At 39.8% G+C, this 13,690-nt stretch overlaps 1 long non-coding RNA gene across 5 annotated transcripts in view; it reads left to right on the plus strand.

Moving 5' to 3' along the window:
- LOC119479398 overlaps positions 1-13,690 on the plus strand; it is a 379,295-nt gene that overhangs the window by 291,383 nt on the left and 74,222 nt on the right. For all 5 annotated transcript variants that reach the window (XR_005204671.1, XR_005204673.1, XR_005204675.1 and 2 more), the window contains 2 exons: positions 5,955-6,093; positions 7,386-7,512. This is a non-coding gene — a long non-coding RNA (uncharacterized LOC119479398). The remainder of the gene's footprint in view (positions 1-5,954; positions 6,094-7,385; positions 7,513-13,690) is intronic.

Consider the following 13,690-nt stretch of genomic DNA (forward strand, 5'->3'; position numbering starts at 1 on the left):
TGAAAAAGGCAGATGGAATGCAGAGATTAGTTATGTTATTAGTAGGGCTGTCAAAGTTGACACGATAATAACGCGTTAACGCAAATTTGTTTTAAGGCCACTAATTTCTTTGACGCATTAACGCAACTTCTGATTTAGAGTTAAAGCTAGAATAAAGATACTGGCATCACATGGGACAATTAAACATAAGGAATCCATTGGTACTAACCATGTCATAATAGCATGTCAGGAAGGAGGTTAAAAAACGCTCCAAACTTGTGCTAAATTTTGGCAAGGAAAAACTGTCATGGCCATTTTCAAAGGGGTCCCTTGACCTCTGACCTCAAGATATGTGAATGAAAATGGGTTCTATGGGTACCCACGAGTCTCCCCTTTACAGAAATGCCCACTTTATGATAATCACATGCAGTTTGGGGCAAGTCATAGTCAAGTCAGTACACTGACACACTGACAGCTGTTGTTGCCTGTTGGGCTGCAGTTTGCCATGTTCTGATTTGAGTATATTCTTTATGCTAAATGCAGTACCTGTGAGGGTTTCTGGACAATATTTGTCATTGTTTTCATTTGTTAATTATCTTACAATAATAACTATATACATACATTTGCATAAAGCAGCATATTTGCCCACTCCCATGTTGATAAGAGTATTAACTACTTGACAAATCTCCCTTTAAGGTACATTTTGAACAGATAAAAAATGTGTGATTAATTTACGATTCATCACGATTAAATATTTGAATTGGTTGATAGCCCTAATTGAAATTTAAAAAACACTGAATTTAAAGCACTGAAATATTTCCCTTTGAAAAACATCTACCTGAATGTATTTCATGTGGATTCCCCTCTTTTGATTCTTTAATAGTCAATTTCAAAAACTGTATTTCCAGTATATACTGCATATTAGGGTTCACTGTTTTTTTTGTTTTCAAGTTGTTCCAATCTGCTTTGACTTGTCTCTTGAGGAGAGGAACCTTGAGAAGAGATACTGTCCCATTTCATCAGGAGAGTAAGGTAACTCTTCTTCTGCAAATCAAAGGGGTAGAGGTGCAAGGAAATCTCACAGAAAACCAGCAGCCCAGACGGTGAATGGTGATGAGTGAATCAGTTCAGCTGTTATGAGTGCGAACAGTGTTGAGCATCTCTCTCTTGAGAAACGATCGCAATCATGTGAACTGTCAAAGGTTATTACCATCCACATATGCAATATTTCCTGCAAGGTTCTTTCACTTGACTCTGGAAAATTATGCAACAAGAGTATTTAGGGATGGAAGAAAACTGTCAAAATTAAGAAAATAATAAGAAACATGGGACAAAAGAAGGAACTGGAAACTGTTATTTTATTTTTTATTTAACCTTTATTTAACCAGGAGTAAAGACTCAATGAGAATACCCTCTGAGACTCTCAACAAAACAGAATATTGATTCATATTTGATCAGCGCTGCCTAGTTTGACCGTTTGATCAGAGTTTGCGAGTGATTGACAGCTGCCTCCATTGAATGAAAAGCCAATAGGAACACGCTCTCTCTCTCTCTGAAATGACCTGTGATTGGCCAAAATCTCCCATCACATTAGATTTTTTAAAGCCTGAAAACAGAGTCTGAAGTTATCTCAGGAAACTTGAATTACAATATGCTGAAAGGTTATTATGGAATCTTTGCCCAATGATGCCTAAAACATTTCTCATTTTATAAATGTAATAACTTCAGCTACTTTGCAGATTCAGGTTATTAATACAAAATGAATACACTATTAAATGATGATGTATTATTATAGATTAAACTACCAAGCAGTATATAAAGTCATTAAAATACAATACAACAATAAAGTGCTGAACACTTTAATGCATCAATAATTAAAATACAATAATATAATATATATTATTGTGCATAATGAGTACTTTTGGTACTTTCAGTATATGTTGATGCTAATACTTATGTACATTTACTTGAGTAGCCTAATATTTTGAATGCAGGACTTTTACTTGTAGCTAGTATTTTACACTGTAGTAATACTACTTTTACTTAAGTTGAGATCTGCATTTTTCTTCCATCTCTATATGTTAATATTAGTTTATTGAAATATTAAAAGGGTTTCCTTTTCACTCACATGCACATAATTTTCAGATACAGTTAATGCAGTGTAGTGCGTGCACTGTTTACCTCTCCATCATCTAGTGCTGCCGTCTGTCTGTCTGTCTTTCTCTCTCCAAAGTGCGATTGCACACTGAGTTTTCACCTCCAGTAAAATTGTCATTTAACGTTTTAGTTAGTTTTGGAGCAATGCAGTAATGTAATGTTATGCAACTTGAGGTTTGTAAAATAAAATGGAACGGCAGCTACAATCATGAAGAAGACAAAACGCTCTGCCATTTCTCCTCTCCTCTTCCTGCTGTAAGTCACTCAGCGCTGACCATCTCTCCCTCACACACAGTTGGTTTAGAGACCTGCATTTTAGTTGACAGTCGGTTCTGTAACGAACACTATTGCACATTCACAAACAGTAAGTTTTCTGTCTGGGCTACACTCAAAACATTCTGGGCTTTAGCCACGGCAAAATGACCTGGCAACGCCGACTTAGAAGAGCGTATGTGACGGAAATGGATCAGATCAGATTATACTTTTTTTCCCTCCGATATCCGATCCATGATTTTGGCCAGTATCGGACCGATACTGAGTATCAGATTGGCACATCCCTAGTGAAAGCCCTGTGTTTTGTGTCCCAATCGGTAACCCCGACCTCCCATTTGGATATCTACCATTTGAATAGATGATAAAACCTATTAGTAGGTGTAGTAGGCCCCTATTGATGCACATCTATGGTGCTTATAGCGACTGATAATGCCTATTTAATGCCTGTCAACAGTCTAATCGGCTGAATAATCAGCTGTTGTGACCTTGTTCAAGTTTCTCATTATCTTTATTTGGACTACCTGAGTGGCTATTTCCATCAGGACTGCCGATAAATGGCATCACTAGTGCCCCCCCTCCTTACTTACTGTGGATTTATAACTGGTACTAACTTTGGAATAGAGCCCACAGTGGAAACAAATGTTGGGTGTCTGCCTTTTCACCCTAAGGGTCAGGAGAGGTACCATGTCATCGCTACAGTCCCCCCAGTCACTCACACAAAAGGCTCTGCTTCATGTCCCCAGTATGCCACTGCATTGAGAATGAGACACAGTCTGTGAATGTGTGTGTGTGTGTGTGTCACCCCTGGTTTGGGCACACACACACATGTTAGATATTGTGTAATGGAAATGTAGCACCAGCACTTTCTGCTTCTGTAGTCTTGAAGATGGCAGACAAAAGAAAATTTTTTTTTTCAATGTGTATATGTTGGAGACAAAAGGAAGAACGGGCCTGTAAATGCTGCAAACCTTTTAAAATGACAGAACTAATTTCACGAGTATGTGAGGGATGTTTTACATTGAAGGGATGTTTTACATCGGTTCAAGAATGTGTCAGGGAAATTTGCACTGTTGAATCCAGAGATATCCAGGCAACTTGCCACGTGGTGTAACTATCAGGCAGAGTTGGACTGGTAGTAGCACGACTTACTGCGGAATACTTCATCCAGGCACAGACGGAGTTGAAAAAATGCGGAAGCGAAGAAAAAATGTTGCCACATGATAGCAGAGAAATGTCCTTGATGTTGGGCAGTGCAGGAGGCCGTGCTCATTCTCTGGAGGCTATGAATTTTGGAGACTTAAAATGTCTGTGCCTGTTTTAAAAAACGTCATATTCATACCAAAAGCAACCCATCAGTGGCATCACACATAGCTAGACCTTTGTCTCACAAAGTTTGTTTGTATACAAACCATAGACTGTATATATATAGATGGACGACGCATCTCCACTTCCTTCCACTGTACAGAAGTGAAGCCAAACTATCCTGGATACGGGAGCTGCCATATTGAGATTTTGATGTCATTTGGAGCCAGAGTCTGCGCAGTAGTGATCAGGCAGTGGAGCCAAGGTTTCAAGGTCCCGCCCACACACCCACCCGAACCAATCGCGAGCTGACCACAGCTGCAGCTTGTTAGTTTCTGACACTAAAACCAGTAGTTCTTTAAAATAATAAAAGGTAATTAAAGACAATAATTTAAAATACTAAGACCAGGTTTTATCATACCAGATAATAAATAATCAATTTACATTGGAAATACAGGTGGGTGTTGCTACCTGCTGGGCATTACTGCCTGCCTCACCTCCAACGGTGCCCTTTGGCCAGCTGCAGGGTCATCAGCCAGGGAACCACCAATCATCGACGTCATGTGCTAATAGATTTAGGGTCAGATATTGCTTTATTTACCTTCATATGTTGGATTCTGTTAGTTAGAAAAGAAAAATACCATTAGGTTATTTATAAGCACTTATCAAAACGAGTGCTCATTACAAAGTGCTTTACACACACACATTCCACATATATTCCGCATATATTTACAAACAAATATAAATAAATCCCAACGTGGTCTGAAAACTACAAGTAGCCTACAGATCGGATCTAACAGGATGTCACTTTTTCTGTGACTTCCTGTAAATTCAGTGAATGCTGCTGGAAACTGTCCGACTTGACCATGGGGACTTGAACGCAGCTTTATGTCATCTCGAGCGCACCTAATTAATGTTGTTTGTGACAGCAGGTGCGCGCACTTAGTAAATTACTGCGTCACTGCTGGAGGAGATGTACAGTGGGAGATGTACAGTAGGCTACAGCTTAAAACGGTGTGTTACTGAACTTTTTTCAAACGTTTAAAAATGAAATATATTCAGTTATAACGTTACACTCTTTATTGCGTTTGAGAAATATAAGCAAAGTATCAGCTAAAAGTTAGCAGCATGACCTCAGTCTGGTTGTTTAGCCTCCGGCTCGCTAGCGGCTCGCTAGCTAGCACACTGTTATTGGTTGCTTGTGATAGCATAGCATCCTAGTTAGCCTACAGGATGCTAGTTTTTTGTTGTTGTTGTTTTTAACACCGCTGTCACAGGTTAGGAAAACACTGAATTCCGTTTAACATCTCCAGGTCAAGATGCAGAGGGTAATCTTGTCATTTTTTCTTTTTTAAAAAGACGACATAAAGCCTCAGCCCTGTCCTCAGTCAGGAGGTTGATAGTACAACAGGTAGGTTATCTGAGTTGAGAGTTATATAATGATAGGACATTTTTTCTGTCATGGAAATGTATGTAGAATTAGTTGAAATATTGTGTGTGATGTAGCTTTATTATCTATATTCTCCTCATTCATTTGCGTTGTGGATACAGTCTTTTTCTGTGAAACTATGCCTCTTAAACTGTTTGGGTGAAGCAGACAAGATTTAGCTCTTTATCAAGAAAAATGGCAGCAAAGTAGAAGCTAGTGTTGAAGTGAGTGGATATTTATATGGTCATTTTCAATAACCATAACAGCACAAGAAATTACATGTGTATGATAATATATATTTTAACATTTATTATATATTAATAATTTAGATGTATGTACAGTATTTACCATAATATAAGTCGGGAGATTACTGTGCTACAAAAGCTGGTTTAGTTAAGTTTTAAAACAACCCCCACAAAGACTTTGAATACATAAGTAAAATTTTAGAAATTTAGAAATATTTTTTATTCGGGAAGGACATCCATGCCCCCCAGAATTTTGGCTTGCATGACTCCCCTCAGCCATGTAGAAATCAGTTTCACTCTAAAATACTGTTAAAGTTTCTACATTTTCCATTGCTCTCACCTAATAAGAAGAACAAGACTTTTTACAACCTGATTTTGTCCAACCATGTAAGATCCAAAAAAGTCTTGTCTCCTGCACTAATGTGCAAGCGACCACAAGGCAAACGGAGTGGAAAACGTACTGTGGCTACAACAAAAGTGTGGTCAGCGGAGGGGTGGGGGAAGTCGGAGAAAATGCACCTGAGGCGATGAGTAAAACCTAATGTTCTCACTTCTGATGTCATCGGCAGGGGCGCACCACCGGCTGCTGAATAGTCAGCCCACCTTTTTCCTGTCCTGGCATCCTGAGGGTCACCCGAGTGAGGAAGACGTCAGCATCGCTGCCGCCGTCACCATCATCGACACTAACATCATCATCATCTATGGAAGGTAAAAGCCATATATCTTTCATCCATCCATTTTTACCCACTTAGGACGAGTGATTTGGTACCTGCCGCTCTTTACCTGTTTTCCTGACCCTTGTTTCCATTATTTTACACTCTCCCATATGCACAAATACACCTCTTAGCAACACCACACGTCATTTAAAGTGTTTCTTTCCCTTGGTTTATTTTTATTCTGCAGAACTGCTGTGTCAAAGGTTGAGTTGGCTGTTGCTTTGTCTCATATTTTATTACTTAAACCTTTTAAAGTTGCAGCAGATGGCATGTCTGCTGTCCAAAATGCAGAGTACAGTGGGTTTGAATCCAACGCTTAGAGATGCTAAACTCATTTTTCAAATCAGAACAGAAACCGCTCCTCGCTTCCAAAACACATCGGGAGCAGCGCAGGCACGTGTTTCTCGCTATTAATATGAAATGGCAACGTACTGTATGCACTTAATTTTCTGTTTTTACTTGATTTTCTTCTTTCCTACGTTGGGATTTCACCTCCCTCTTGTTTTCCTTCTCCCCCCCACCACTTATCCTTCCTGTCTCACCACAGCCATTCTCTATTTGGGTTATACCGCTCGGATTAGACAAGCCAGGATTTACACACACAGGAAAGATAAGGGGACATTTTTACGGCGCAACCACTATTTCGGAGGTGTGCATGAGAGTCGGAGAACCATTTTTAGACTGCAGACACGGCTGGAAAATTGGTGTAAGCTACTAAAAAACTAGGTTGTAACATTTTAAGGCCTCGTGGCTTTTCACGGAAACACCTCCCCATAGAGAAAATATACCATATTAATCATGGAGCTATTAGCATGGGTGTCTGTATCCAGGCAGGGGGGGCTCGTATTAAATATAGTACTCTATTTAGCCACAGATTGTGTATGCCAGACTCAAATCATCACCTAACTGAAGAGTCCAGTTTTGTCTAGAATGATATGTGCATTCAATGAGCAAAATATGTAGTGAAAAGTTCATTATTTTGACAATTTTTTTTAGAAACATCACCAGTGTTATCGCAAAAGATTAGGATTAGGCAACACGGGAAAGACCGTTTCCCATCTTGAGAAGTTTTTACTGAAAGCAATGCTCATTTTTCCAGGAACATCGTGCTCACACACTCACATCTCACACACCTGGAAGCTGCCCAGTACAACCACAGGGCTTATCTGTAGGCCCTTAGGGGTTAAAGCGCCTTGCTCAAGGGAAACTCAGAGGTGGTAATGAAGGCATGGCAAGCGCTGCTCTTTCACTTTGTCCACTTTGTTCCCATTTCTGATGTCAAAGGCCAAAGTCAGCCCACCTTTTTCCTGACCTGGCATCCGAAGGACACCCAAGTGAGTGAGACGTCAGCGTCACCGTTGCTGTCCCCCGCCACCATCATTGACACCAACATCATCATCATCTATGGAAGGTAAAAGCCCTATATCTTTCATCCATCCATTTTTACCTACTTAGGATGAGTGATTTGGTTCCTGCCCCTTGTTTTCATTGTTTGACTCTCTCCCATATTCCATACCTAGCACAAATACACCTCTTAGCGACACATCATGTCATTTTAAGTGTACTTGGTTTATTTTTATTCTGCTGGGTGGGATCGCTGCATTTATATGATGAACTCCAAAAAATGTCTCAAATGTCTCAAATACCTCTTAAAATAAGAGAATGTAATTAATATTTTCCTCATTAATGATGTAGTATTTTACCCACTCGCATACTGTATGTGTGCTCTGCAGTGCAAAGGCGTATATGGGCACAATGAAAGAGGTGAAGTTAAATGTGAAGTGAGTGAAATAAAATGAGCCCAAGTCTGACCCGAGTGCGGGACACAAGGATGAAATGATTAGATTTTGGTGGTCAAAGGTCACTGTAACCTCACATCCGTCCCATTCTCGTGAACATGATATCTCAGGAACGCCCAAAGGGATTTCTTCAAATTTGGTACAAACGCCTACTTTAACTCAAGGATAAACTGATAAGAATTTGATAGTCAGAGGCCAGGGTCACCGTGACCTCACAAAGCATGTTTTTATCCAAACATGAATTAGTAGAATTAGTATGCTATTAGTAGAATTGTATGCTCATTATGACAATTTCACACAAATGTCTAATAGGTTAAAATGATGAAGCGATGACATTCTGCACAGACATGGACGTAAAGTGCAGCTTGACTGGTTGGTGGAGGCATAGAACTGCGAGGTGGTAATTGTAGTATTAGGATATGCAGCAAATGTACAAATAATATTAACTGGGATATTGATGGAAGGTTGGCATTATTTTGCTCCTGCACCTGGCCAAATAATAGTTGCACTGCGCTCACACAGCGTTTACCGCTGATAACGCCATCCCCAAACCCACAGTGGTAAGATTGCGTTGTCGCAGAATCGTAGCAACCACCCTCTGGTTCCCCCCCAGGTTAAAACAATTAGCTTGGTCAGCACTGTGGCCGATGTTAGCCCTGTTCACGTTGTTAGCACCATTAGCTGGCAGATAGCCGCCGGTTCCCGTATTGATGTAAACTGCAACTTGACTGGTTGGTGGAGGCATACAACTGCGAGGCGGTACTTCTAGTTTTAGGTTATGCGGCATGTAAAAATAATATCAACTGGAATATTAATGGAAGGTTGGTATTGGCAATTGAGATTCGATTGTATGGAGAGGTTTTGCTCCTGCACCTGGCCAAATAAGAGTTGCTCCTGATCAACAGTGCTGCAGTATCTACCCAATGCTGCTTTATCAGGGTCATTTTGTGGTAAAAGTGTGACTTGTTGCGCTTTTTACAATGTCTATTACACAATCTGAAGTCTGAAAAACAACCCATTAGATACTGTGTATTGGCAGGGGTTCCCCAGTGGTTCACCGTACTTGTTGGTGACCTGCTGTCCTGTATGGTAATGGTGTCAGTGGGACACAGAGTCCTCTGTGCTGCAGCAGCAGCAGCAGCACACTGGCCTGTTGTGACTGTGGCTAGTTAAACAGAGGCCCCTATATGCCCCTCCATGAGTGGCACGTGTGTCCTCTCCCTCTGCTGCTAAATATAGCAACAACAATGGCAGCGGGGAAATGCCTGTTTAGAAAGAAACCTGACCTCAGATGATATCAGCTTACAGCTTATGAATAAAGCTTAAGAGACATTTAATTTTCCATTGATGGCGGAGAGGCTGAATACTAAGGAGGATTGTTTGCTGGAGCTATTTGGCTGTTTCGTCCCTTCATGTGTAATTTTTTTTTTACCAAGGTAGATGTCTGAGTGTAGGTACAGGAGGACATTTAGAACCGTAACTGGAAAAGCTTTCAAAAAGTAGTGTGGAACTTTGGTGTTTCTATCAGCTGACAACAGCACTAAATTGACACGTTTCCCTGAAAATAGTGTAGATTTTATTTTTTAATTTACTCATAAACTACATAAAGAAATCTGTAATTTTGATTGTCCTATGCCTGACTTCACAAAATTCTTTGTTTAACCCATATTCATGGTCTGCGTAGCGACCTATAAAAGACGTCCTGCTTTATCAGGCTTAGTGCCAAAAGCACCAACTGCGGGTCAGCACAATACATTTCGTTGACCCTACAAATCCTCCCACGCTGGTGAGAACCATTAGAACAATCCCTGATGGAATATATCATAGTTATAGCTCTTAAACCTCGTTGCTGAAATACTCCCTTGCACATTGGTCTGGACGTCTGCTTGCCTCCCCGGTGGTCCGCTCGGCTGAAAGACGGCGATTAAATTATCATCGTCAATCGGAGCGCTCGCTACGGGTCCTGATACAGGGCGGCCGGCGTTAAGAAAATGGCACGTTCCTCGATGAGAGGATCTGTCTGTGGCTGGAAAAGGGTGGAAGGGACTGTACAACCTCAGGCAGTGAACTGCAGCTGCAGAATGACCAGCTTTCTCTCTGGAGGCCATCATTCACTCAGGAGGCTGCAAAATGACTTGTTGAATTAAAGGAAATAGATTTTAATATGTTTTTTTGCCGTGCAGTATGATTAAAGGGGAAATACATATTATCACTTCTTATTAATAATGATTGATGCCTCAATGTGAAATGTATAACATTCCAGCAAAACATACTGTGCTAGTTTAATGTTGTGGAATTATTTACTAATCCTACACATTTGTAATATAAGTGTTGGACACAAACTGACAGGATAGAAGGAGTAGTGAGATCTTTTACATAAGTAAAAGTAATAATACCTCAATGTTTAAATACTCCATTACAAGTAGGGGTGTAAGAAAGAAAGAAAATACAGAAACAATAAGAAACAAATAAAAAGTAATGATAAAATATAGAAAAGAGTATCACGATATTATGTTTTGTTTTCGATTCTCAAAAACACTATTCATTTTTTAATTAATAGTTTACATGAAAAGATTAATAAGCCAATACTTTATTTAATTTGCAACAATAAGCATCCTCTGATTTCCGATGTTACAGGGACTGATGAATGCAAGTACACATCCCACCGTTGTGATTGCTTAAAAACGTAAACTTTATTTCACTCAGATTTTATGCATATGGTGGTGCGTTCTTTATATAATGACAATTTTCCTAAAATTAGATATACAGTATCACAATATATCACAATATATTGAATCATAACCCCTGTATCATAAACATATCGTATCACAAGATTCTTGCCAATACACAGCCCTGTTTACAAGTAAAAGTCCTGCTTTCTTCATTTCAATGAAGTAGAATTACAGAAGTATGGGCAGATTTGTCCCTATCAGAGTGTTACATTGCTAAATACATATTGTATTATTAAAGGGCTGGTTATCGTTTAAAAAAATATGATGCTAGTACTAATACCAGCACCCTTAAAGTGATACGATACCAATAGAGTACGTCATTTGATAACCATCATGTGAATGGAAGCTGTGTGTGTGTACCACTGGCTAGCTAATCGTTGCCGCATTGCACTGCACTCATACAGAGGTTACCGCTGATAACGGCGTCCCCCGGCCCACGGTCGCGGGCTGCGGACTTTTAACCTAAACTATTAACTAGGGCTGTCAATTGATTCAAATATTTAATCACGATTAATCGCAAATAAATCACAAATTTTTTTATCTGTTCATAATTTACCTTAAAGGGAGATTTATCAAGTATTTAATACTGTTATCAACATGGGAGTTGGCAAATATGCTTGGTTTATATGCAAATGTATGTATGTATTTACTTACTTAATCAATTAACAACACAAAACAATGACAAATATTGTCCAGAAACCCTCACAGGTACTGCATGTAGCATAAAAAATATGCTCACATCATAACATGGCAAACTGCAGCCCAACAGGCAACAACAGCCGTCAGTGTGCTGACTTGACTATGACTTGCCCCAAACTGCATGTGATTATCATAAAGTGGGCATGTCTTTAAAGGGGAGACTCGTGGGTACCCATAGAACCCATTATCATTCACATATCTTGAGGTCAGAGGTCAAGGGACTCCTTTGAAAATGGCCATGACAGTTTTTCCTCGCCTAAAATTTAGCGTAAGCGTACCAATGGAATCCTCAGGTTTTCTAGTTGCATATGATATGATGACATCTCCACTCTAGCTTCAAAATTTAGCCCGCTACAACTTCCGAAAGATCGTTAATGCGTTAACACATTAGTATCGCGTTACCTTTGACATCCCTACTAATAACTACAGCTTCCAGGTAAATGTAGTGGAGAAAAAAAAACAATTTTTGTCTTTAAAATGTAGTGAAATACAAGTAGAAAGTGTACACCTCGAAATTGAACAAGAAGAAGCTACATTTTACTGTTAAAATGTTTGTATCATCCTGAATAACTATGAAAGGTAATGAACATACAAGGAAAGATCAATGTACTATAGATCCTTAATACATATATGAAGTACACTGTGACACATCTTAAATACTTTTCCATATAGTTGTAATGTAGAAATGACACCTAATATGACCAAATATGGCTAGCGAATCTCTGCTTGTAGCTGTTTTTATTCAACAACTAGGATTTATTTACATTTCAGCCCCGTGGGTAACTCCCAGCCCTCCCCAGCCTCTTAAGCGTCTTGTTATCTCTGTTAGGTGTGTTTGGCCAAGAGTGTGAGAGCTGGATGCTGTATGGGCGTCTTGTTCTGCGTGTTTGCTTTTCACCGCTGGAGTGGTGAGAAGATGGATGAGTCTTTCAGTGCCGATAACTCTGGCTTTTGCAACCATTAGCTACGGAGCAGGCTAACACCCCCTGTGATCCCTCTTCATCTCAAATAGACTGGAAAATCTAAGATTGTAGAGCTGTCAGGAGTGACCACTTCTATATTCGGTCCAACCATGATGGACAACCTGGGTCCATACCCAGCCGTCTCAGAGACCTCTCAGTCCCTCTCTTTTCTTTTTCTCACACACACACACACACACACACACACACACACACACACACACACACACACACACACACACACTGTCTCTGTTTGGATGCAACACACAGAAACGAAAGGAAGGCAGGGTTCCCTAGATCCGTCAAAGCTAATTTGTCCGAGTGGTTTGCCAACAACACAAGGATTTAGACAACGAGGGAAATTACGTTGAAGTAAACATGCCGGCTTGCATGTAAACTCATCAGCACTCGCGACGCGTTCCAAATAATTCTGTCTCATTTTCAGAGACGAAGTGGAGGAAAATGCTCCGTGATGGTGCAGAGGGTCGTTGGGGTTTTAAGTTTGCGGACTTTGTTAAGTTTGCGTCATGGTTCCCAGACCGCGGCACTGCACGCGTCACCAGCAAGAAGCGCTGGAATATTTCCTTCCAACAGTCATGGGAATCTTAATATTCACAATCCAGCGTTTTGATTGTACCGTCTCTGCTAAGCTTCACAACAGCCAAACATTAAACATTTCAGCCCCCTGATTAGAGCTGAATGCGCCATCTGCATGATGAAGCTTGTCAAACACAAAAGAAACATTGTGGTTATTATTCTTAATTAGGCAGATAACTTTCAGTGAATTTTTTATATTGTGCAAAGGTTCCCCAGTGATCATGAAATGCAAAAATACAGGACAAAAGGTCACAGAATGGGGTCATGACTGGGGTTAAATATGGATGCTTAGTCACGAAACCAACTTGATGTTGATTGTATACTGTATCGAAGATGCTAATATCTGTTTTTGTTTATTCAAATTTTATATTTCTTCTGCCAAAAGTTACAAACACCATTAAGATTAAGTGTTTCTATGTTGGAAAAACCTCTGAAACGGAAAATAAACCATCATGTGGGAATAAAATTATTGGTTAAAACCCCCCAAAACTCTGTATAGGTTAGTAGCTCCTATAGTCAGAGTTGGGCAGTTTTGGGCGTTGTTTTTTGCAGTATTCTCCAAAAAGCCAGAGGGCATAAAAACTACATACAGTATTCTGTAAAGAAGCAAGATGTAAACAAGTGTTACCGGCAAAATGCCACCAACCAAACTCCTCAATGCCGGGGAGGAAACTCACATCTCATATTCATGGACGTATTTTATCGCTTTTATACAATCACTGTTATGAAGGTTGAAAGGTTTAATATCCTGTAAACGATTTGATTCCGCTGGCAAAATATTTTCTTAAATTTAGATTTCTAAG

Source organism: Sebastes umbrosus, chromosome 20, assembly GCF_015220745.1.
Source record: "Sebastes umbrosus isolate fSebUmb1 chromosome 20, fSebUmb1.pri, whole genome shotgun sequence".
Lineage (NCBI taxonomy): Eukaryota > Metazoa > Chordata > Actinopteri > Perciformes > Sebastidae > Sebastes > Sebastes umbrosus.